We start from the raw sequence: 26,673 nt of genomic DNA, 5'->3' as shown, positions 1-26,673 counted from the left end.
TTAGAACAAAAACCTCGCTGTCCCCATTCCCACCCTCTTTCCCATAACCCATTCCTTATCACCACCATCCACATCCCTTATCCCAACCTTTCCTGCTACCGTCCCAGGGGAGATCAGGGGAGTCTCTCCGGGCCCGCTCTCCTGGCTGTGGTGTCGCTGTGTAGCATTTTCCCCTTTTATTTGCCACTTCGGTGGGTATTTCCTTCTCGTAAAAACTCTAGTTGACCTCGGTCCAGTTTGCTTATTTTTAATTGGCGTCACCCGTGATACGTATGTGGTACGGGGTGGGCTTTTATTTTATATTATAGCCCGTTAGCTTTATGTCTGTCTGTCTGTCTGTCTGTCCGTCCGTCCGTCTGTCTGTCTGTAACTCGATTCAGCCACCCGGCCAAAGTAAAATGCTTACTGCGCTATAGTCTTGTATGCTCAGAGCCAAATGTAAACGTCTAAGCCCGGTTTATATGTTCATACTTGTCAACTTCGTTCAACAAGAACAAGACATTACGCAAATATAAGACAGGAAATTAGTACACAAGGGATATTTATAGTGTTACTTTATTAAAAAATTCCTGGATGCTTGGTTTTTCGATATCAAACGATATTCTACATCTAGCAATAGCTTAATGTGGGCCAGTTAGTTCGACAATAATTAAAGGCGCAAGAAAAGACGCGGACACTAGAAGAGAAAAAAACAACCAAGACAAACGAAGCGCCACTTCCAACTAAAATTTATTAGAGAAACAACCGGCATTTATATGTTATCCAAACATGACGTCACCACTGTGTTCACTTATTAGGAATTCAATCTGTGTTGCTGAAAGGGCAACAGATGGCTTGCTGATGCACTCCTTACCCGCTTTTTCGATTAAGAACGCTTCCATATTTTCCCTTTCAAGCCTATCGCTAGCCCTGCGCAGAAATCTTGTCTGCTCCAACCTTGGTACACACTTGCATTGCTTACAGTGGTCAGACATGTGCCCTCCAGCTTTGTTTTGTACAGCCCAATCGTGCTCACGCGCTCGTTCATTGAAACAGCGGCCGGTCTACCCGATGTAAACTTTCGAGCAACTCATTGGGACTTCGTACACAACATTCCTTGTGCATTCAGTGTACTGCGTCTCGTGCTTCTTTGTGCAGAGTGGGGCCTCCTTCTTTTTTGACACCATAGGGCAAATGTTTGACAGCTTGCCAGGCGCACTAAATACAATATTAACACCGCATCTCTGCGCGACCTTCTTTATGCCGTGTGAAAACGCGACGAAGGGAAGAAGACAAGGTGTCATCAAGACTACGTAGAGTACAGGAAGCTGGCTGAACAAACTGGCGAATTCCTGTGGCAGAAGGTCAGGCCAGCTCTACCAAGACCAGAACGCCGTGCTCCTGCCCCCTGCAAATTTACTGTCCTGGAGCAAGCCGTGCTCCCAGAGAATGTGAAGAGTCTTCTACAGAAGGGACCCAAACACAGTGAAGCCCCCGACTAAAAGGCACCGGATGCTAGCAACGGTTCGACGTCTCGGTGCACGTGTCGGCGACGAGGAACGGGACAGAGCCGTAGGAGACGGAGTTGCTACCCTTGTCCGCACTGTGAGTACAAGACCTGTCACAAGACCCCCTTTTGGAAACATTGTTGCTGCCCTACGCCGCAACGATTTGTCGGTAGTTCAGGCGGACAAATAAGGCGGTTTTGTCGTACTTTCTTCTGGCGCGTTCCAGCAGAGGGCTGAGAGTGCTATAAGCAAAAATTTTCGCCCGCCAAGTGGCTTTTAATCCCAAGAAAACAAAGGCAATGGCACTGAGGTTGCTGGGAGAGCTTAATTTAGACTCCGTGAAGAAAGCAGCGAACAAGCCAGCGGTCGGAGTTCTGGAGGTTTTTTGCACCGCGAAGACGCACAAGCCGGATTGCCCGTTTAGGGTTATTGTGTCCGGTAAAGGCACTTGGCAAGTTCAAGTTGGACGCTACCCGCAGCGGCATCTTGGCCGGTTGCCGCTGAACGACCCTTTCCTAGTAAGGAGCTCGGACGATGTTGTGTGTGCATTGAAAAGTGGGAGGTGGGATGGAGTTTTTGGATTTTACGTGACACACGGAACACTCTATGTTGCCTTCTTTTTTACCTCTACTTTTTTCCCCTCTCTTTCGCCCTACTTCCTTTAGGGCCTTTACTTCCTCCACCCCATCCCCGCAGAGTAGCATGTAGGCGAATACATGCCTGCAGACCTCTCTGCTTTCTTCTAATAAAGAGCTCTCTTTCTCTCTCTCTCTCTCTCCCTGGATGTAGAAGACCTGTACTACAACATCCCCCATGAAGGACTCTTCAAGGTATTGCGGGGAAGAATTGATGCCTTCGGTGAGCAGTTCAACGGGGAGACTGGAGTAAACAGTGCTAGTTTTTTGGAAGTGCTAGAATTTTATCTGCAATCAACAGTGATTCCGTTTGATGAACGTTTTTTTTGTGCAGCGCAGTGACATTTGTATCGGGTCTGAGCTAGCGCACATTTTATCGGACATATATTTGAGTGCCTTCGATCAGCGTATAAGCGACAGGCTAGGGGATGAAAGTGACTACACAATTATGAGATATGTGGATGATTTTCTTGTCATTGCGAATGGTGTTGCGCTAGAAGATGCAGAAAGCACAGTGAGGAAAGTCGTTGACTTGTTTAAGGGATCGTCTGATGCGCTGAAGTTTACGTGGGAGATACCTGTCGAAAACAAAATGCGTTTTCTCGATTTGCAACTTGCGTTCGAGGACTCCCACGTGTGCTGGCAGTATCACCCGCGTGCCAACAAGGAACTCATTCCCTTTGACTGCGCACACTCAAAATTAATAAAAAGAGCTGTAGCCATGACTTGCCTAAGAGCCGCGTTGAACAGATCCTGTTACCACAGAGCACAATCAAGCTTTGAATGCCAGATTGAACGGCTAAAACAAGCAGGATTTCCGTCCTTTGTATTGTCTGGTGTTTGCGAGTCACTTTTGCAGGAGGTGAAGCACCAAGGAAAAAAGGAAGGCGAGCAGCGAAAAATCGACAAAAAGAAGGTGCACGTCATTCCGTACTGGCATCGTGTTTCACACGGCATAAAGAAGGTGGCGCAGAGATACGGTGTTAACGTTGTATTTAGTGCGCCTGGCAAGCTGTCAAAGATTTGCACTATGTCAAAAAAGAAGAAGGCCCCACTCTGCACAAAGAATCACGAGACGCAGTACACTGAGTGCACAAAGAATATTGTTCTCGAAAGTTGCTCGAAAGTTTACATCGGGTAGACCGGTCGCTGCTTCAATGAACGAGCGCGTGAGCACGATTGGGCTGTACAAAACAAAGCTGGAGGGCACATGTCTGACCACTGTAAGCAATGCAAGTGTGTACCAAGGTTGGAGCAGACAAGAGTTCTGCGCAGGGCTAGCGATAGGCTTGAAAGGGAAATTATAGAAGCGTTCCTAATTGAAAAAGCGGGTAAGGGGTGCATCAGCAAGCCATCTGTTGCCTTTTCAGCAACAGAGATTGAATTCCTAATAAGCGAACACAGTGGTGACGTCATGTTTGAATAACATATAAATGCCGGTTGTTTCTTTAATAAATTTTAGTGAAGTGGCGCCTCGTTTGTCTTGGTTGTTTTTTCTCTTCTGGTGTCCACGTTTTTTCTTGCGCCTTTAAACCCTGTGATCATATTCGACATCTACTGCAGAACAACGCGTACCGCCTGCTGTTGCGCGCGCCACCTCCTGGCGGCATATGAGAAATCACGCGGCAACAGCAAAGAAAGGTTCGACTAGCTAGGTTTCACGTTCTGCTTGGAACGCACGCGGAGCACGGCAACGCGGTTCTATAGACATTGAAGTCGGCCGCCTCGAATCACGCGCGTCTCCGCCGTACTGCAGCGCTGGCATCGAGGAACCCGGCCTGTAGCAGTGAAACGCGGTAAATTCAAATCGCCTTGCGCAAACCTTTAGTGTGTTTACCTTGGGATGAGCGCGACGGTACAGGAACAGCATGAGAGGTGAGCGGGAAAGCAAAGGGGGGCATTTCCTTGGCAAATGTCTACAAAGACCATCGTCTTTTGACGACATTTGCAACGGAAGGAGCAGATACGCGGCCATTTTTTTCTTTCAGTGTGCTGATACCAAAAGGACTGGGAGCGTCGAACGAGGTCGCAGGACCGCAAATCAGGATATTACGACCGGTTGGCTGGAGGTGACCGATTTCACCCCTGGTGTCACATACGTACCCTCTGAAGAGTTTGCGGGTCAGTGGGTTTCCTGGGACACATCGGGAAAACTTAAGACCTGTTTTGGTGACTCGTGGTGAGCCTGCCAAACGCGGGTACGCTTTGTGGGGGCTGTCACTTGCAAAAGTTCCTCCACAACCGATCTTCGTTTGACTGTGATCGGCTAGACGTAGGAGGAGTTTATGAAAGGTGTGAGAAGGCGCTTGAAGGTATGAGAGAGTGCAGGAGGGAGCGCGTGGACTGTGGGGGTCTTTGCTTTGCGCGTTAAGACCAGTACACCTCTCCATCGCTGGCCCGATGGGGTCACTGAACGACCGCTCGAACTGTGGCGGCCGTTACAGCGTTGGGCGCTCACTTGGGGTCGAAAAACTGGGCTACAAGCAACATTCAGTGTGCCAGCGTGTCAGAACAGCTACGAACACAAATTAACAGGTGTACAGTATACCTTACGATGTTAGGAATAAGGCTAAATTTTCTTGAATTCTAAAACATCGTTGGTAAAATTTGGGAAATTATTTAATGAGACATTGATTGTCAGTTAATGAACTGCAGCTGCTCGTGACTTGTGTGCTTGTTTCTCTTTACTTCAAGTAAAGCCTGTTTTGTATTGGATCCGGCACAGTCAACTGGCCAGGTCTTTAGGCACTGCTCGGAATAATTGGATAGTCTATAAACGATAAGAAAAGATTAGCAATGGCTCAGCTCGGGTATGCCAGGATATACGTAGCGCGAGCTAAGGCTCAGCTGGTTATTGTTAGCTTTTCTGGTTGTCTAGGATTAGCTTGATTATCATGCTTACTGCTGCTCAATGGCCCACACACACGGTATACGCATTATGTGACACATGTATATTTATCAAGCGGCTCCGGCGCAGCGTCACCAATCGCCCCAGAGCTAATCTGGTTTCACAGGCACACGCACGAGCCATCGGTTGCACACCCGGCTATCCCTCGCGTGATCATAAAGTGGACCGGGCTGCCACGTGCGGAACGGAGGTCGGCGAAGACACTGGACGGGTGGGGTGTGTGAGAGTCGCCGGGCAGCGAGCAACGTTCTGTGCGCCGTGTGACGTCACTGCTCCTCGCGCATGCGCAGCATGGCTCTCCAGGAGCCACGTAAAACTGCTCAGCCTAGGCCAGCGTAGCTCACGCTACAGAAATTCCCCGCATTTCTCGCTTCGCTGCAAATGTCGTCGACAGACGACTGTCTTCTCTCGGCTTCGCGCGTAACCACCTCTCCTTTCTCCCCTTCCACCCCTCACACCCTTCCCCTCCACTCTCACTCTGCCTATGATGAATACGATGAGGTTTTGCTCAATTGTATTCCCTTTTTTATTTTTGTCTCAGTTCGTCTTGAAGCAGCTCAAGGCGACATCTTTTGTTTTAGTGTTTGCTTTTATCTCGCCTCTCTCTTACACCGGTCTTAACGAGTTTGTTCTTTCCCCATTTGCTATCGTTAAAGCCAACTCAGCGTGTATTCGTAAAAATGAGCGCTGCGACTCTCGCTAATGTGCCTACATTTTGCCCCAAACATGTTTCACATTTCCTTTGCGCTGAATAATGTAGACATGTATGAGCCGGTTAAGCAGTTCTAGCAGCGTCTTGGAACTATTTTTCGGATATATACTTCGTCTTCACGCATTCTTCCACCTCTTTCTTTGGCCGGGCGAATGAATGGAGTAGCTAGACAGACAGACCAACATATTCGCGTTCAGGTATAGCCCAGGGAAAGGCAATCGCATCGAAATCGAATTAAATCGACTCGAACTGAAACACCGCGTCCGGTCACGATGCACGTATTTGCACGATTCTAACGCCTAAAAATAGCCTTCACATTTGCGTGCGCGTTACAATCAGGCTCAAAACTAAAATCGGCTTCAAAGCGGCCGGCCGCTGAGCATCCCGAAATCTAACTCAATCCAATCTAAAGAAATCCGTCTACATCACAAGCGCAAATTTTTGCCTACCCATTCTGCTCATTCTTCAATGGGGGGGATTAAGGCGGTGAAGGCGCTAAGAATAGGAAATGCTTTTAATGTTCCCGGATGCAGTTTTAAATTCTGAAAGAGCTGGATAAACAAGTTTGTTGCACAAAAGATTTTTGCTGCCGCAGCTGCGTGCGTCAAGTAAAGTATCTTCGGCCAGGTACCTGGCTGCATAGAATTTACATCTGCATGGTAATATCGGTGTCAAAATATTTGTGGGAATTTTCCCGAGTAAATTTACCTGTGCGTTACAGTGGGGCGTCGTTATAATCGTGCAAATACGGTATACAGCGACAGTGGGAGTGGTAACGGAAGCGTGTGTGGTGGGTATGTCGTGTCGCTGTGCAGGAATATCTGGGGTTTGCAATTCGTTGCAGGTTAACAGAACTTGTTGAGCTGGTTGGTTCGTTTATTCAGTAAAAACAAAGGGGCGCTAAACATACAAAGACGAGGGTGGACACAAACGCAATATACAGGCGCCATCTTTACTTGTCTCAGGTTGGCACCAGCGCCGGCATCCTGGTGAGCTACCTGCTGAGCTTCTTTCCGTGGCGACTGCAGGCGGCTGCGTGCGCCGGGGTCTCTCTGACGATGCTCTACGCCCAGCGCGTCATCATCGAGAGCCCGCGTTGGCTGCTCGCCCGCCAGAGGCGTTACGAAGCCATGGCGGCCGCTGCTAGCCTCTATGGCTTTCACGTGCCGCCCGACCTCAGGCCCGGCACGAGAACACCCGACCCTCTCGCACCTCCACCACCACCACCACCCTGCGCACCAAGAGCCAGGCTAGTGCTCGCCGATGCGCATTTTGGCGATTCCCTGAGGAACTTCCTACGAATGTTACGTAACGTGCCGTCGCAGCTATTCTCGCCGTATGCTTGTTACTTTTAAATTTTTGTTTAAATGTTTAACTCTTTTAAGCGCGTTTTAACAGTGCCGTGAAAGTTAAAGTGGTCCTGAAACTCCTTTGGAACACGTGAATAAAATCACGCAGTCAGCTGGGTGTCTGAAGACTATAACACTTTTCTTTGCGAACGTCCAAATGTTCCTAGCGACTGCCGTCAAAATAGCAGAAGTTGCGTAGCTGTAGGCATTCATGTTAGATGGGCAGATGAGATCAAGAAGTTTGCGGGGATAAATTGGTCGCAGTTAGCGCAGGACCGGGATAATTGGAGAATAATGGGAGAGGCCTTCGCCCTGCAGTGGGCGTAAATAGACTGGTGATGATGATGTTGATGATGAATCGGCGAGTTGTTGTTTACGCGAGGGCGGTGCGTGGGGCGGTGCAGGTCCCTGCTGCTCTGCCTACTGGTGCAGCTTCTGCGCGAGTCGACGTGCGCAGAGCTCGTGCTCTACCGAGCCATCCAGACCATGGACGGCATTGTGGTCGAAGTGACGCCGCCCGTTGCAGCGGTGGTCATCGCCGCTCTCCACGTTGCGGCCGTAACGGCAGTCGCCTCCCTGACGCGCACTGCCGGCCTTTGGCACCTGCTCTTTGCGTCAACGCTTCTGGTGGCCTTCTGCGTCGCCTTTTTGCCGCCATTCGAATACCTCGTCCTCAGGTAGGTCGCGTATCACCGAGACGGCAGCGCTAGCGTCACTAAATAAAGGCCGTTAGAGTGTCGGCACTCTTTTCTCTCATTGTTATGTGCGGCCAGGATTTTCATTGGTCGGTCGGCGCCACGTGATATTTGTTTACGTATGGGCGCAGCCATTGCGTTTCTGGGCATCTCTCTCTCTCTCTCTCTCTCTCTCTCTCTCTCTCTCTCTCTCTCTCTCTCTCTCTCTCTCTCTCTCTCTCTCTCTCTCTCTCTCTCTCTCTCTCTCTCGCTCGCTCGCTCGCTCTCTCTCTCTCTCGCTCTCTCGCTCTCTCTCGCTCTCTCTCTCTCTCTCTCTCTCTTGCGCGGACGCTGGAGCGGCCGGTGGCACTCTGCCCGTCACAACCGGCTGCGGTTTCGTTGGGAGAGATGGCAACACTGCAAGCCAGAAACAAAATGGCCCCCAGACGCTTCCGGGTGCACGAAGTGGCGTTACTCGCAAGCGTAGCTTATTTAGTGCCGCTAGGCAACGCTAACAAGGATGCCCCACGACTAAAATACTGAACGCGTAGCAGATGCTCAGCTTATAGATATGAAAACGAACACTAAGGTAATGTCAAACCCCATAATTAGTAGAACTGCCGTCAACCTGCGGTAATCGAACACGGAAAGCAATAGATAAGCTCAGTTATGTTGGAAATGGAAATGTGCCTTCTCAAACAGCGGTAAAGAAATCTGGGGAATCGACGCGATCAAACGGGGAGCATGTGGGAGATCCCCGCAAGGGATCAGAGGGTATACTAAGTCTGCTACTCAAGAGATGCCGCATCATTGTGTCAGATTCGATAAACTTCGGTCGCCCCCAAAAGCCACCGAAGAAAATGCGACACATTTGGAATGATATTGTAGCCCATATTTTCAAAAATACGTTCAGGTAGCCTGGCGAATAAGGCCTAGGGAAGGTAGTAGGTTGACCACACGACTTTCGTTGGTAGAAAGCGGAATTTATCCTAAGCGGTGGGGCGAGATAGTGCCGAATGATTGAACGAGGAATTAAACTTTTTCTTACCAACGGTTCTGAAAAAATCAAGTTTATAGGAAGACGAGGGAACGAAATTGCGGGACAGTAATTTAAAAAGTCTTCCGCGGTGTCGGAGCAACGGGAAATTGTTAGGGCAGGCCACGTTGTAACGGGTCATTGCACATGTCTGATGATGAAGATATACCATGGATATATGACGGTGGTTTTTATTCTATGTAGCCCGAAATACACTGTCATCTTCTAGGCAAACGACCAAAAACGTGACTTGGGTTGTAGATTACTAGATCACAGCACACATATAGGAATGAAGGCTATGTTTGAATGGAAGTTGGTGGCAATTGAATCAAGAAGATTCAAAAAAGAAGGGCAGAAACGAAGATCAAGAATTTTTGACTCGGACTACGCCAGCGAGAACCGATCCCCGTGGGCGCTTTTGGACTCTGAGGACCCGGCGGGGGAACCTTTACCTATTTCGAGCTCGGAATTCTGCACCCGCCGCAAGGTGGAAAGGAAGTCGCAGCTACGAGCGACTCTAGGTGGGAAGCATCCAGACATTCCTCAGCATTGGCCCAGGAAACGGCATCATATCATTCACAAGGTTAGAACTGGGTCGGCAAGGACGCCACATTTTCGCGCTACAAGATACGGCAGTCTAGATTAAACCCGCGTGTACACGTTGCTCAGCCAGTAACGACTGCTGGGGGTTTTCACGATATCAGACAGGCGTATGCGGTCGACATCTTTAATTTTGACGAAACTTTTATATATAGCTCCTTGTGCACAGGGGAAAACATATGTAAAGTTTTTTTGTGAAAAAAAAAAAAAAAACTCGTTCTCGAAAATTCTCAAAGCCGGCTCGAGTCATGGCGCGTTGAGCGGCTCGCGGAAAATTGGAAACTTTTACCGCTGTAAAACAAAACTGCAGCTATCGGCCTAGTTCTTTTTATATAAAGACTTTGCATACTCTCAAATTATTTAACGTATTCATCTTTGGCTTGTAGAGCGAATTCCTTTTAATAATTCCAAATTGGGAAAAATTTCGAGAATTGCCAAAATGGCTTTTTTTCTCGGAATCTAAACAAGCTAGTAGTTGCAATTTCTTAGTGTTATACCCCTGTAACAGGGGCACTTTCAATCGCGATTGAGTTGATCCGGATCGAGCTCAGTCCGGATCGGGCGCTGCTACACGACAGTTTCAATCGCGATCGAGCTCGATCCCGCTCGAACTCAATCCTGTGGTGCTGTTCCAGAAGGCCCGAGTTTGAGTGAAACTCGGGCAAGGCGGAGCTGTGGCGATAATAATAAGCTCATGATAATACTTCGGGGCAAGGTTAAAACGCATTAAAAATGCGATTCATGCTATTTGCTGATTATTGAGGTGACGTAATCGGTCCAGGACAGCGCGCACCAAGGATGCGCGACTAGGGCGTGGCGCATCTTTCAGTGCTTTCTCTCGCTCCGCTGATGCACTGGTGGTTACTATGGGCACGCCTATCCAATTACTTCATTTTATTGTACTTTTACTTTATGAATCTGTATTTCACTACAAAGTCCATTTTATTTTTTATTTCATGCGTTGACATGATCTTTTTGTTCGAAATTTTTCGTCCTAATAGTAGTCTCTGCCGTTGGTGGCACACAGTGCAATCACGCGACTATGGCCGACTGGCAAAAAAGAAAGCGGGTGGTGAAAGCGCGCCACATTCAAAATAGTTGCTGCTCGTATTACGTTACCGAAACTCTCCGATTTTCGACACAAAATTTCCTCGGCGCTGTCAAGTCTGCTTACGTGCTTTTAAGGCGAAACCCTGGTGAGACGTATTACCAACTTCTTTTTTAATTTATTGTACTTGCGCCTTTTTCCTCGCTTTCGTTTCTTTTTCTTTTGGCACGGATCACCTAAACGGATTTTTTTTTCTGCTGTTGCGTGTTTGCGTCACTTTCTTCTCTTTCATTTGTTCGTCTTAGTGCGCAAGCAGACTGGAACACGCCACAGCCTCTCTAGAATCTGGATTCTGCGAGGGTGGTGTGCACCTGTCCTATTCCCGTGACATATCGTGTTCAGGCTTCACGCTGCACGCACTATTCTATAACTGTTACTGTTCGAATCCACAGTGTTACAAATTTTGCGAACCGGGCACGTTAGTTCTTCAAAGGTGCAAATTCCGGGCCCATCCCCTAAGTGGCCATGTGTTACGAATGAAGGAATGGCAACAAGAAAAACGACTTTTCAGGTTTGTTTGCTTTATTTCATTTTGCTGTTCTCCTCGAAGCTCTCCACAGTCGGTTTTTTTTCGTAGAGTTCAATCATCTCACAACCCTCTCTTCCTTCGCGCCCTTCCCACTCCCGCTTACCTTCCCTCTGGCGTCACGCGGTTGCTTTTATTCTTATCTCTCCCCTTTACTCGCTTTCCATGCTCTGCTTCATACCACAGGACGGTGACGCTGAACAAAACCCTTTGAAAGGTGTTGAGATCGCCTCTCACAATAGGCACGTACCGTTGATTGTATTGTAGAGAGGATAATGAAAAGATGCAACAAGCCATAAAGCTATCCGGGTATTTGCCGTACCGCATTGACCATGTGGAAGAGGGAGGTGGGGTTATGTCCAATCCAGACACGGGGATATGCACCAAAGACGTGCCAGGGAAAGAAGATGAACCCTATAATGTGCATGCGCGAGAAACGAGCTAGGTTATCTCAACGCTCGGACCTGCTTTCCCATCGGCTTCACCCCTGCGAATACACCACCTCAACCGACTATCGGTGCGTCGACTGGCTCCTTGACAGCATATTTGATGCGTATAAGATATCCTGTCGGTAACGTTTTCCCAAGAAATGCGCGCTACGCAACCCTTCGAGGGAGGCTGTCCGCCGCACTGATGATAAACAAAACGCACGGCCATGCAGCGCTTCGTTTGAAACTGCTTTGCGAGCAGACGATAACTGAAGCGCACGCTCCGGCTGCAGACGGATAGACGTGCGGTAGGAACCTGCGGAAGCTATGTCCGCCAAACTACCTAAAAGAAAGGCGAGGTCTGCAAAACGCGTCTCAACTGATTGTATTGCGCACACACCCGCTGACAGTCGACTGGTGACGGTCGATGGTGCGGTCGCCACCAACGCTTCTGTAAAAGCTGCGCGCCGCGTAAAACCGCAGCGCACACTACACTTCCTCCTCGATGGTCATGGAGCCAAAGCCGTTTCTAAGTAATCGCAAACGGGGGTCTGTCGCCAAATGACTCCACAAGAAACGTGCTCGAAACGGGCTCGAAATTCCTATTTCGTTTAAAAGACCTGTCGGGGCAGAAATATGCGTGCTACGGAGACCATAAATATAAACCACGCCGCAGCAGTGGCCACCACGAGCGTCCCGAGTTCAACTCGGCCGTGCAAAACCATGCCCGAGTTTCCTCCGAGTTCTAATGTCAGTCAAACACACCCAGCCCCTTCGGGGGCGCGGCGTAACAACCGAAGCCACACCCACCCATGGCGCCCACTTTGTGTGGGCGTAGCGTCGTAGCCACGAAGTCCTCATTTGATGCTGGCTAGCAGTGACAAGATCTTAGCACAAAACAAAAATGAAGTCCCCAGGCCACCGTCAGCCAACGGTTCCAGAGTCGCGGGGGTGTACGATCCAAAATGTAGTTCACTATTGTACAAGCCGACAATAGAGGCAAAACGACACGATTTTCCCATGGGAGCCTTCTTCATACACCGTGGAAGCATAGTCGATGACTAACATTGACACAACTTCAGCGCCTAAAACGCACTCGCCAATTCTCAAACGCACTCTGCAATTGGCACGGGACGATTTCTGATAAGCGCCCGCCGTGCACATTCAAGCAAGCCGTAAACAAAATCCATATTTGATGGTCGGAAGTACGGCGCGTTCACTTGGTTTGCGATGGTCGGGAGCACTTGGTTTGCGCTACGCACAGCTGCACAGGGACTGCCCTCGGGCCGTGTTGCAAACATCAGTGGAAGAACAGAACACCGAGAAAAACGGACCACCCCTTACCGGGCGTGGCCAACAGCCACGCTTGGGATTTCAAAGTAGCAGTGGGGTTATCTAGTTTATGCTAGGGAATGAGTATTGCAGAGCGATTTCAGAGGGTGCTGCATGCGGAAGATAGCACACGCCGTACTTTATCAACGTAAGCGGCCCCAACACAGCGCACTGAATATGCAAGGCGTGCTGCGCGCGATTCCGGTGGTTTCGCTCAAGGTGTATCGAATGCTCCGCTATCTCTGCTTCCACTATCTCTGCTTTCATAACCCAAGCCGCTGGAAACTCGGGAGTAGGCGAAACTCGGGCCTTCTGGAATAGCGCCCCTGGTTTCTCAAGCGCGGTCGAGGATTTCAACCGCGATCGAACGAAAGCGGCGATACTCTCGTCCCCGCCCAGTAATGGCACAGAAGGTGACAACTTCAACTAACGCCAGAAATCGTGTCAAGTAACTTGACCCAAATAAGCGTGCGGTAACATTTACATAGTTACGTATACCTACGACCGCGCGAAGTTACCAGACGCAGGCCGATGATGATGCTTATGATGATGCTGATGGTGCTTAGTGGCTTCCCCTTTGTAACGGGGTGGCGTTTCACAGCGGCCTTAGTCACAACGCCACTGTACAATCACCTCGCAAAAAAATACAAACAAAATTAATAAAAAAATATTGTCAAAATAAAAAGAAAATGCTTTTACGAAATTTTTGTGCTAGTCTGATTTGTTCGCATGTCGTCCCAGATTGTTCTCTGCTCTTTTCCCACCAACATTCTAACCTTCTTATACTAACCTCTACTGCTGTCCAATTCACTTTTCGGCTAACCTTAAAGCCAAGGGCTTCCGGAAGCTGGATAGCTCCATCACTGAGGACTGGACGGATACTTTTGCACTCCGTTACAATATGTCGCATGGTTTCTGGCTCATTTCCGCAGCCTGCGCATAGTTCTTCCTGTACCGGCTCGCGGATAAGCGTTTTTGTCCGCAAGCAACCCGCCCGGGCTTCAAAAGCAATGCACTCCCTTTGGTATTATCGAATAATTTTTCCCTTGTGGTCTCCTGCTTCCCAATCCTGTAGATATCTAGTGACTTCTTCGCGTCCATTCTCTTTTTCCAGGTTGCTGTCTTTGTTTCTTTCACTTCATTTTTTATTGCCTTGGTCGTTTCCCCTGCACTTCCAGGTTTCATGTACTTTGTCCTGAGCTTTCTGGTTCTTTTTCTCCGCTTTTCATGTAAAGATACCGTAACACTTTGGCCGCCCATCTCTGATCATCCATATTCCTAAGTCGTTCTTCAAAACATATTTTGCTCTGTGCTTCTCTCACTTCGAAGGATGCCCATCCCATATTTCCCTGCACTGCCTCATTTGTTGTTTTACTGTGTGCTCCTAATGCCAATCGACCTACGGCCCTCTGATTTACTTCTAGCCCTGATTGAATCTCTGATTTGACACACACTACTGCATTTGAAAAGGTGAGTGCTGGTACCATTACTCCGTTCAAAATTCCTCTCACTACTTCATATATGTTATCTGGCCGCAAGTACATCTGGCCGCAAGTACATTGTTAGCGCCATCTGGCGTAAACGAGTGCAACCGGTGCAACTTTTCGATCGCGATTGAAACGTTCCGTGTAGCAGCGGCAGTATTGTGAACTATTCAGTTCACTATAGCGGCAGTGCGTCGAGCACGCTCCAAAACTCGATCGCGATTCACTTCAATCGCGATTGAAAGTGCCCGTGTGACAGGGGTATTATTTTTCTATCCTTGTTCAACCTTTCTGCCCATTTCAGTTTATGTGGCCAAGATGCTTCAATATAAAAAAGCCCTGTACTGCAGCAATGTAACGCATTTTGTATATTTTGAAAGCCAATCAAAAGAAGGCCATCCTCGATTTTTTTCAAACTTCCAATATTTGAAGCCAAGATTTCTCTCTATTACCTACATCAAAAACATGGTGCACTATTTTTGTTGTTTTGTAGCTATAAAGCGCCAAATATGGCCTTGTTAGCAGTATTGCGGTGACGTATAACCAAGCGGTTTGTAAGAAGCTTATGACCGTAATGTAGGGCGAGGAATGGCCGTTACAAAGAGAAAATCAATAAACAAACATTGCGGTGAGCATGATTTTCTAAAATTGGGCGCATATAAAACCTAAATCTCATCTTCAAGATCCGGCTTCCGAGCCCATGTTTGGTCGTGTGTATAATTATCGACTGGTTCGGTCTCAACAGCGCACCTTGAGCTGGCCTTTTTAAGTTCTGGGTTATAAATGATTGCCGTAATATTTTCGGATGAAAGATAGCGGAGTCATGAAGGGATACAAAAATGTCTGCACTGAACTAAGACCGCAAATTATCCTTATGTTTGAACTATATGCATTTTCGCTTTTCAGATGGAGGCGAAAAGCAAAAACGCCCGTGTGTATGAGGTTTCGGCGCACGTTAAATATCCCCAGGTGGTCAAAATTAATCCGGAGCCCTCCACTACGGCGCGCCTCTTATCGCTTGCGTTGCGTAGGCGCGTTAAACCCTACAATCAATCAATCAATCAATCAATCAATCAATCAATCAATCAATCAATCAATCAATCAATCAATCAATCAATCAATCAATCAATCATGTGCATTTAGTTCTCTGATCTGGTACTCGCACTGTCTTCAAACTTCAGGAATAGCACCCTTGTGCAATTAATTGTCTGTTCACTGAAAATTTAAGTACACATGAACTGGTTCCCGAGGATCGCTGGGGCACTATATGTTACTGCAGAGCACTTAGCACCGAGGAGGGCGTACGTTTTTACTGTCGTTCCCTTGAGCATGAAGCAGGAGGGCAGCGAGGCTGACCCAAGTGGTCAATAGCGGGTTAGCGGCAACCAAAGCGTTTTAGATGCTAACAGTCCCAGGGCGGCAGCCGTCCAGCGACCTGCAATACAGGCCAGGATGTACATACTGGTTAGTCAGCTGAACGGGATGTTTTGTTGCAGTGCCAAGACCTTTCACGCTAGGAAAGTTCCTTTTGCAGATTTTTTTTTCTTATGCCCTCTTAAATAATCAGCACAAAGCCCGCGCTCCCACCACTCTCAGGCTGCTAGCCTCCTTTGGCTCGCGGATGTGCGTGAATCGCCGCAGGCGATGATCAGGCAGAAACTGCTGCTAGCTAGGGCGGTTTTTCAAGCCGCTAGATCCTGTTATCGCTCACGGCGCCTAAGGTCATGGTTAGTAGTTTTGTTTGATACTTTTAGTTTTGCTGGGAACCATGAGATCATATCATTCTGAAACTAGGCAGGAAGTTGAGCCGCCATCCTTGCGTTAGTTTTGCTGGGAACCATGAGATCATATCGTTCTGAAACTAGGCAGGAAGTTCAGCCTCCGTCCTTCTGTACTTATTTCCACCAGAGCTCTTACCCTGACGCTGCAAGTTAGACTAAGGTAGACCGCAGCCTGTGCTCCCAAGAGGTCCGGATCTTATGTTATCAACTCTGTATATGCGAGTGGGCCTACACAGCGCGCACACAACTTTGAGCAGCGCATGAAAATATTCATACAGAAGAGCGGGCGCGCTTGCTTGAACGATACACTTGGGAATCTTTTCTACGACTTGTCAAAGTGCTGTCTACCTTATTCACACTTAATTTCAGCCAATCATGCTCACCGCAATGTTTATTTAATAATTTTCTCTTTGTAACGGCCATTTGTCGCCCTATTGCGGTCATAAGCTTCTTACAAACCGCTTGGGTATGTCACCGCGATGCTGCTAACAAGGCCAAATTTGGTGCTTTGTAGCTGCAAAAAAACAAAAATAGTGCAACATGTTTTTGATGTAGGTGATACAGAGCAACCTTGGCTTTAATCAGTGAAAGTCTGAAAAAAGTGAGGATGGGCTCTTTTTTTTAATTGGCTTTCAAAATATACCAAAACGCGTTACCTTGCTGCAGTGCAGGGATTTTTTTTATCGGGAAGCGTCTTGACCACATAAACTAAAATTGGCACAAAGATTGAACAAGGGTAGAAGAATAAAACTAAAAAATTGCAACTACCTAGCTTGTTTAGATTCCGAGAAAAAAAGCCCTACATTTGGGCAATCTTCGAATTTTTTCCCAATTCGGGAATATTATAAGGAATTCGCTCTGCAATCCAAAGCAAAGTCTCTACATAAAAACAACTATGGCGATAGATGCGGTTGATTTTGTTTTACACAGGTAAATGTTTCCGGTTTGCCGCGAGCCGCTCAACGCGCCAGTGACCCAAGCCGACTTTGGGAATATTTTTGAGATAGGGAAATATTTTTTGCCACTAAAAAACCTCACATATGTTCTCCCCTGTGCACATGGAGCGATATATAAAAGTTTAATCAAAATTAAAGATGTCGACCAGAGTCGGCCGGACACGCCTGTCTGATTTGATCTCTCGTGAAAACACCCTGCTCTCGCTTTGCCGACTGTCGACAACTAGCCTTAGAAACGCAGGATTGGCAAGCCCAGTCAACACGGAGAACGGTGTCTGCTCACCGCTCTATACAGAACTTCCTCGAGACATCCGACCTCCACCATTTTCTTTAACTTCGTATACCCCATTGGATCCAAAAAACTTTTCCCCCGATTCCCATAACGTGCCCTCTTTCCCTTGGGCACCAAACATCGCTAAGGCGCAACATGGCGTCTTTGCATCGATTGTAATAAAAAAAAATGCGTCTTACCACCACCTGGTCATGAAGACTCGGTTCTCCGCGTAACGCTGCAGGCGGTGGGCCCTCGCGGACAGCCCCGCTGAGGTAAGCAGCATCGGCTGGGGCGTCGTGTACTCGGTGAACCTGCTGGTGCTGGGCTACTCCGTGGGCCTCTGCCACCTGCCGCCGCTGGTGACGGCCGAGCTGTGCTGGGCCCCCGGCTGCACGCTGCGATACGTGGTCGCCCCCGTGGCCTGGTCCGTCCGCTGGCTGCTCGTCCTCGCGCTGCTCCACTTCGACGACACCCTGGCCGAGCTGGCGCGTTTCAAGGCGGTGCCGCCCACCGTGGCCATCGCTATGTTGCTACTGGCGGTTTTCCTGGCGGCCACGGTGCCTGGAACTAAGAAGCGAGACGAGGGATCACCCTGACTGGTGCTGGACTTGACGAGACCATAGTCGTTATCCCATACATATTTGGAGTTACCATGTTGGGGTCACGACTGATTACAGTCGCGACCAGTCATGACCACAGTCGTGAGCACATGTATACTCGTACACAACGTTTGTCCTGTGAACCATTTGCGTCTGATGGACCGAGTTTTATTTGGCATGCTCCATGTAATATTGTTTTTAAGCGTAGAAAGGGCGTCAAGAAATGAGCTGGTTTAAATATATAGTATGCCATAATGATTTCTCTGGTGATCTGATCTTGGTACACTGCTAGTACATCTGTATTGTGGAAGAGGTGCTTCACCCCTCCACCTTTTCTGGCAACATGCAACATGTTTTGATTGATTGATTGATTGATTGATTCATTCATTCATTCATTCATTCATTCATTCATTCATTCATTCATTCATTCATTCATTCATTCATTCATTGTAGGGCTTAACGCGCCGACGCTACACAGGCGATGAGGCGCGCCATAATGGAGGGCTCCAGATTAATTTTGACCACTTGGGGATCTTTAACCTGTGCCGAAATCTCGAACACACGGGCTTTTTTGCTTTTCGCCTCCATCAGAAAAGCAGCCGCCGCGGCTGGGAATCGAACCCGCGTCTTCTTTGAGCTTTTACTCAACCTTTTGTGCACCGAGAGAACCCCCTTGAAACCATCTTGTTTCGGATGCATAATTCAGAGCACCTAGTATCGCGGGTGAAGGAGGCAAATGCGTTGCTTTTTGTATTATTCCTGTCACAAGCGCACAAAGCCAGATCCATTTTCATGCGATGATCTCCGGGACACGTGGCAGAACTGAGTGCCAAGCTATCTCCAAAAGCACTGTTGATCCGTTTGCTGTGCGCTTCTCTGATGAACTTGTCAAATTTCTTTCCATATCTAACCTTGGCCCAATGAATCTTTTCAGCCTTGGCGTACGCGACCTGTACCATTACATTCCACATGATAACAGCGAGAAGCGTCAGAGGGAAATTACCAATTTAGCACAGAGGGACGCTATCACAGAGGAAGATAATGAATTTAGCAAGTTTGGTTGACAGCGCGCGCGAATAAAGTGATCGCACGTATGGCGGCAGAAGGTGCTGACAGTAAGCCGCACGTCCTACGCCACCAGCCCTTTCCTGAATGCCGCGAGCGTACACAAGCGCCGAGATGAAGACGCAAGTAGGTGTGCCTGTATAAACCGCCATTGCGGAAGCTACAGCACGAAACGCGCATGCACTGAACTGGAACTACACCGTCTATCGCAATCGCAACGCCTAGAATGCCGTTTTCGACTCTCATGGCTGCGAGCCGATGCAGTTATTCGGTATTATTGTGTACACGATATCTGTAAGTTGCTGCAAAATATGATTTATTGGTCCTCACATAATGCGTATGATTCATGGCCTGCGGCTGGCTGCGGCTGTTGCCAGGGGACGCCTGTGTGCCAGAAGCATCGTTATGAAAAAACATGAAATAGAGCAAGATCGAAGAAGCGTATCGCACGATAGGTAAAACAGATTGCGTTCAAAATCAAAATTCGCCGCTCTGATCTGGCCATGATTGAAGACCAGAAATTAGGGCCAAAACGTCCGCGCTTACATCTGTTGCGAAACAAGTAATGACACGTTATCGTGCACACGCCTGCGGCTGCGACCAAACAAGATCATTCATGGATGCGGAACTTTCGCCAAGACCTCAGAGCGGCAGAAGTTGCACAGTTACGGCGCAGTAGCAACCACATTGCTAAGGGGTATAGCTGGAGGGTCCGGCTGCGCAATTAGCTGCGACACTTCCTTCATCGCGCGTGCCGTGGACTGCGTCGGGTCAACGGCAATTCGTTGCTAGTACTGCACTACTACTGGCACCGAAGGCACACATCGCCTCGAGGAGCGTTCTTCGTTATCTTTGCCAATCTTTGCCATTTCCTTCTTCTGCATGGTGCAAACAGTTGAAAAAAAAAAAAACTGTGGTTGATTCTCTGCCTTAGGAAACAGTCAGATATGAAAGTGAAATGTGCTGCGAAATCTGCAGCTGAGCATGATTTCCGGGTCGGCGGCTGTCTCGTGGGTGTGCTGGGCGAGCGACGTCCTGCTGGCGGGTCGCTTCGGCAAAGGTGTACTGGTGTCATTTCCGTGACGGATATGACGTCAGTGAAATCTTTGGGTATCGCGGCATAAAACACTTTCTTGTTAAAATATAAAATCCGAAAACGAACAACTCTAAGTATAACGTACTCTTAAATACTAAAGGTTGCTTCCCTGCAAGAAGACCATGTGCGCACAGGTGCACCCTTTACAGGCTGCTCGCTTCGTTGTACTGTCGTCACTTCCGTGACGGATATGGCGTAAATGAAATCTTCGTGAATACCGGAATAAAACGCTTTAAAACTAAAAATCAAGCCGTGATTCCCGCAATGTTGTTTCGTTTACGCCGGAATTCGCATGCTGCGCAACTCGAATACACGGAGACAGGGCGCACTCTTCCCCAAGCGTATACCAGTGCAGGTGGTTCTGACTTCAAACAGGACGCTGTGACATCGCCCCTAACTAAGCTGGCGAACTTCATCAAAACTCTTCTGAAACAGATTTGTGGTTCTAGGTTCAATTCGGGGGAGCAATTCTTCGGTTTTCCTTGGCTAGGCAATGCGGGTTAGTCATCGTGCGGGCGTTTTATAAGGCACAAAATTCCATCGGCAGTACCCAACCCGTATAAAATGTTGAGCCTTCGCGCGCTCGTGCGCCATCATTATCAGCCTAGGTGTTTAGCGTGAAACTTGCGAGATGGCTGTAAACGGGCTTGAATCATAGCTTAATTGTTTCTGAAGCGGAAATCATAACCTCTTGGTAATGGGTAGTTTTGCATTGGACTCGCGTAAGACGTTCGAGCTTCCCAAGTCCTCACACATCTTTGACCAAAAGCCAAGAAATCACACTCAGACTAATTCAAAGGGGTACTCCCCCCCCCCCGCTCCCTCCCCCCCAATCCGTATGCATTTACTCTTTCTTACACAGTACTATGATAAGTGTAAATTCTACCAGGAACCAGGAGCTCTGACACGCATTATTCGACTGCACAAAAAACTCGGACCTTCGACCCCTGAACCCGTCCCCTTCCCCTGAGCAGTGGGAGATACTGCTGTCCAGCTGTCGACCTGAGGACCAGCTCCTGCTTGTGACCAGGGATACGGCAGCCTGGACAGCACATGGGCTCCTGGACCGAGGAACCACTCTCACATTGATGAGTAATAAAGTGGTCTCTCTCTCTCTCTCTCTCTCTCTCTCTCTCTCTCTCTCTCTCTCTCTCTCTCTCTCTCTCTCTCTCTCTCTCTCTCTCTCTCTCTCTCTCTCTCTCTCTCTCTCTCTCTCTCTCACGTGTGGTTTTTATAGTCAGTCAAAGGTTTCAGGAAGTTAGTATTAATCTCTGTTTGTATACCAACCAACCTAAAACGGCTCTTTCGTGGTAAATGGCAATATCAAGCCGTTATATAGATTTGGAGGATTATCTAGTCTCGAGAACGTTGCCCAGGCCAACCACTGTGATCCTGGGCAACGTATAACAACGTACATTCACTCCGAGGAACGGCCCGTATAAGAACGTACATTCACTCCGAGGAACGGCCAAGAATTTATGGTGTGCACGTGACACATTACGTGTCACGCACCGGCCGCATGCACGGTGGCCAGCACGGATGAACGTCGGCGCTGTCATCATTGGGGGCTGACTTCGACATCGTTTCTTCGTTTCGAGACTACCGAGCCGCTTCTCTCGAGTGGTACAGTCGGTAAAACGCTTGTCTATAACAGCGATTTCAACTTCAACCAGCCACATCCGAAAACTGCCGAAACATACTCGTTCCAAACATGTCGGAGGCAAAATCGAAGGGCTAAGACTTCAGAATTCCGCAGTAGTTTTATTCAAATCCCACACCGGCGGGGCAGGATAAGGCTTAGAGAACGAAACCTGTGTTATAGACAAGCCTTTTACAGGCTGTACGTTGCCTGGGTGCGTTAATGATGACGCGCTTTAGACGGCAAGCTTGCTTGACGGCTCGCTTGTTTGCTTGTTCACTCGCTTCCTAGCTTGATTGATTGATTGCAGGGTTTAACGCACCGACGCAACGCAGGCGATGAGGCGCGCCGTAGTGGAGGGCTCCGGATTAATTTTGACCACCTGGTGATCTTTTACGAGCGCCGAAATCTCGAACACACGGGCGTTTTTGCTTTTAGCCTCCATCAGAAAAGCGGCCGCCGCGGCCGGGAATCGAACCCGCGTCCTCGTGCTAGGCAGCACAACGCCTTAGCCACTGAGCCACCGCGGCGGGTGCTTTCTCACTTTCCTGTCTTGCTCAGTTGCAAGCTTCATTCGTGAATCTAATTGCGCACTTGACAGCTTTCTCAAATAAAGTTCGACTGTACTTTAGTCCTTATCGCAGGTTAGGTCGCTGAATCGAAAACGGCATGATCGTCGTATTACAGACAAAAAGTCTGCAGAAATTCAGAGAACTACCTACAAATGCGTAGCATTCTTATGCCGCTTGTCTTGAGTGTGAGTTTTTACAGCCAAATTTTTTTTTGGTTTCACAAAATCCTGTTCGACCAATTATCTCCATTTACGCTATTAGAATGATTAACTAGAAGTGGAACGTTCATGAAATATGCAGTATTGTTTAAATACGGGGCGTTACACGGTTCACCATTTTCCGTATTTTTTATATTTTTTTATTTTTTTAGAGTTTAATAATTTCTTTCTTCGAAATATCTCATTTACGTTAATATAACGATTGTAGGCGGAACTTTCGCGAAATCTGTATTATTGTGGAAATGCCATGCGCTATGCGTTTTGCCATTTTCCGTAGTTTTTTTAATATTGTTCTCATTTTTTAGTTTTTCGAAATTTCGTTTGATCAATGATCTCCATTTACGCTATTATAACGATTAGAGGTGAAACTTTCGCGAAATCTGTATTATTTTGAAAACGCATGCGTTATGCGTTTTGCCATTTTCCGTATTTTTAAAATGTTTTTCTTATTTTTCACTTCTCAAAATTTCGTCCCGCCAATAATCTCCATTTACCTTATTATAACGATTACATTTGGAACTTTCGCGAAATCTGCATTATTGGGGAAATACAGGGCGTTGCGCGGTTCGCCAGTTTCAGTAATTGTTTTAGATTTTCTTATTTCTTTAGTTTCTCAAAATTTCGTTCGACCAATTATCTCCCTTTAGGTTATTATAGCGATTAGAGGTGCAACTTTCGCGATATCTGCATTCGGTAGAAATGCAGCGCATTACACGGTCCTGGCTAGAACCACTAAATAAGCTACGCTTAAGAGTAACACTGACGAACGGCGGCAGCCATCCTGGTGCCTGACGCCAGGGTGGCCAGCTTTATGCGCCCTATTGCGACGGACGCAGGCGGGCGGAATTGGCCCGGGCGCCGCTTGGGAACCATGGCAGCTGTGTTTACATTTCGAAGATTTAGAGACAGCGCGTCGGTGCGATGGGGTCGGGCTCGGTTACGCTAGCGTAGCTCATTTAAGGGCGCTAGGTTACGCTAGAGCCACTAATTAAGCTACGCTAAGTGGCTATAGGTTCCGCTAGGCCACTGTCGTTCTTCCCCAGCGGGAAGCGATGCAAGTGTTTCCCACCTGCTCGCCGGTTGAAACAGCCCAGTACAGGGCAGCACCAACGTTACTAGAATCTAGTAACGTTGGTGTCACAGAATTGAGCGAGGTAATAATTTAGTGGCCGATTGCTCGGACGGGAGGAGCGACAAACAACTCCCCCCTGGATACGAATAAAGGATGTGGTTCGGACCTGCTAACCGGCGATAGGTCCACGCCTGATTGGCCGCTGGCGTGAGGCACGAGACGGGGCACGGGAAAACAGTTTCAAAACAACGGGCATTTACTTCACATTCACAGGAAATTCGAAACAGACAGACAGGAGGGTTGACGAGTTAATACACACTGCAGTTGACACCCCGTTGGGGTCAGAGCTGCCTAGACACCGACACGAAGTACATTAATTACAATGAAAGAAAAGGTACACGCCGTTACGAGCCCGAGGAGAAGACTACAGTAAATGAAGGGGACAGTAGAGTATACAATAGGCGGGGTTGGAGGCTTCCCCCAACTACTAACAATAGGCCCGCTAGAAACACATATCGCGTGGTGCACTGAAGGAGGCGGATAAGAAGCCCGTGCAGTCCGCATAGGGAAATACAACACAGAAGATGAATAGGAAGAGTCCGAGGAAAGGTGGAGAAGGGGAGAACATCTTAGCTGCGGTCCGGCTGATGGTCTCGCCGGGGTGACGGAGGCTGTCGGTCGTCTGTGGTGGGGCGCCGCTGATCAGCGACGCAATTTGGGTGAACTCCGGCCGCGCACTGTCGCCTCCTTGAGGAATCTTCGGGGGCCCGAAGTTCACCGCCGTCGTCGCTCGGCCTCCCCAGCACAGCCCTCAAGGCCGACGCCGCGTCCCGGCCGTACGTCCGGCCACCACCAGTTCTCAGCCCATTCTCCCCGGAAACCCCGCGCTGCACCACGCACACCGTCCACCGGGCCGCGCGTCTTCCGAGAATTCCCGGGGCGCAGCCTTCAGTAGGCCGCGGCACTCTCGCCCAACTCTCTCCCCGAAACACATGGCCAGCCGACCCGGGTGCGACAATGGCGGCGAGAACATTCCTTCGCTTTGCGGTACGGCTCCTCTCGGCGAACGGCAAGAAATGGCGAGCGGCAAGGAAACCCGTCAAGGAGGGACATGAATTTCGCGACAGTTGGGCAGCACGGCATCGCTACATCTGTCTGGGGTCTTAAAAACGCACTCCGAACGCGTCATACAGCCGCACTGCGCTCCGGAAGTCACGACTTGTCGAAGAGCGCACGCGCGGCAACTCAGAGGCACCAAAATGTCAGCGCCCATGGGTCTTCCGAGGTAAACAAATGTCACGTGGCGCGGTTCGACCAATGGCCGCTGAAGGCGGCATGGAACAATGACAGAAAAGAGTGCCGATACTTTGAAGCCTCATCTAGTGGCTCTAGTCTTGGCTGTAGGGGTACTTGGCAAAGAATGCAGCACATTAAAGTAATCCTGATTTGATTGATTGTAGGGTTTAACGCGCCGACGCAACACAGGCGATGAGGCGCGCCGTAGTGGAGGGCTTCGGATTAATTTTGACCACCTGGGGGTCTTTACTGTGCGCCGAAATCTCGTACACACGGGCGATTTTGCTTTTCGCCTCCATCAGAAAAGCAGCCACCGCGGCCGGGAATCTAGTCCGCGTCCTCGTGCTCAGCAGCACAACGCCTTAACCACCTCGGCGGGTTAAAAGTAATCCTGAACGACTATGTAAAGACGAAGAAAAAATACATAAAGGTCGGAACGGCTGTTGACGTTGCTAAAATGGTGCACTAGTTAGCTCATAATTTCAGGTTTGACCACTAGTCGTGGTGGCTGCTTTTATCCGAAAACAAAACAAAACGAAACAAAACGCGCCCTTGCCTGCTTTGGGGAGTACCTTTTAGGAGGAAGTAATTGCCCAAAATAATTCCGCAGCTCAACACTACGCTTCGTTGGACAGGAGTTTCTTCTGGGAATAAAACACCTAGACGGGAATTTAAAGCGCTTCCTGACAATCTTAGAAGCTACAAGCATTAAGATTAAGCTCCCAAACTTCACCCGAGTGCTTGTACGGACTGCGCCGCAGAAGTTGTGGTTGTGGTTGTTGCAGAAACGTTGCCAAGAGCGACTAATAACAGATACATTACTTCAGACATATTGAACCTTTGCCAATGCCGTTTCTAATGGGCAGGCGATAGCAAAAGAAAATAAAATCCTTGACGTGTCCGCAGCATTTGTTTAAGGCTTTTAAATCTGAATACATCAAAGCGTCGGTGTTGACGTGCGTTCCGTATACCGAACGACCTCACTATGTTCGTTCGAAAGACGAGCTCCTCATTGCCTAAAGAACTTCTACGTGTTGGAGCATTGCCCGGAATTCGATAAACAATGGGTTCGAACGCAAGTAAATTTCGTGGCCCCGCTTGCATCCGCATTCGCAACGATAAACACTATTTTCTCGTGAGAACGGAAGTCAGCCTCGCTTTTAGATATGTATCCGTACGGCGTGTCTTTTCCCCAACTACGCAGAGGCAGCCGTGCGAATAAAAAATGCAAACATGCGGCGTGTCGCACGCTGGCGAGTGTAAACAAGCATGTAAGCTGCGCAACTTCTCCCGTAACGCAGCTGAGATTATCACCGAAATGAATTTCCCAAACCTTTATCTGGTGTTTAAACTGAGTGGTTCGGCTTAAACAATAACAGAAATAAAATGCTTATAGCAATGTCCAGCACACGGAGGAATTTTTCTAAGTAGCGGGCAATTTGAAAACAGCCCAGATGTAAAAAATGAAGCAGATTCGCCAGTCAGTACTCTAGATTTTACCCTGCATCATAGGGAGTTTTGAAGCGGAGATCGCAGCGAGCCAACCGCAATGCCCGTACTGATAAGAAATAAAGCTCGGGTTTGAATAGAAAGTTTGACGTCATTATGAAGTCCAGCAGGCGAAGTATTAATTCAATATGGCTCGTTTACAATCTGCTTCAACTAGATCCCCCCCTTTGTCCACTACCGCCCAGCAGTGTTGGGCCCAAATACAGTTCCCTCTCTCCCTCCCAAGGCAAAAGTATAGGCCATTGCTAGATGGTGTGGTGTTTAAATAATGGCCGTTGCAAATGTCGACGAAAAACGATAGTCGACTGGCGACCCGG

General features: G+C 48.5%; 1 long non-coding RNA gene across 1 annotated transcript in view; it reads right to left on the bottom strand.

Annotated features, from left to right (window-relative positions):
* Positions 1-26,673, bottom strand: part of LOC144152997 (uncharacterized) — a 167,529-nt gene that overhangs the window by 44,940 nt on the left and 95,916 nt on the right. Inside the window, exon 2 of the long non-coding RNA XR_013319265.1 lies at positions 17,488-17,857. This is a non-coding gene — a long non-coding RNA (uncharacterized LOC144152997). The remainder of the gene's footprint in view (positions 1-17,487; positions 17,858-26,673) is intronic.

Source organism: Haemaphysalis longicornis, unplaced genomic scaffold (genome assembly GCF_048455015.1).
Source record: "Haemaphysalis longicornis isolate Haplotype H1 unplaced genomic scaffold, Haemaphysalis longicornis Haplotype H1 scaffold_9, whole genome shotgun sequence".
In the NCBI taxonomy this organism is placed as follows: Eukaryota; Metazoa; Arthropoda; class Arachnida; order Ixodida; family Ixodidae; genus Haemaphysalis; species Haemaphysalis longicornis.
Note: the sequence above shows the minus strand (reverse complement) of the source record. Positions and strands in the feature narration are given on the sequence as shown.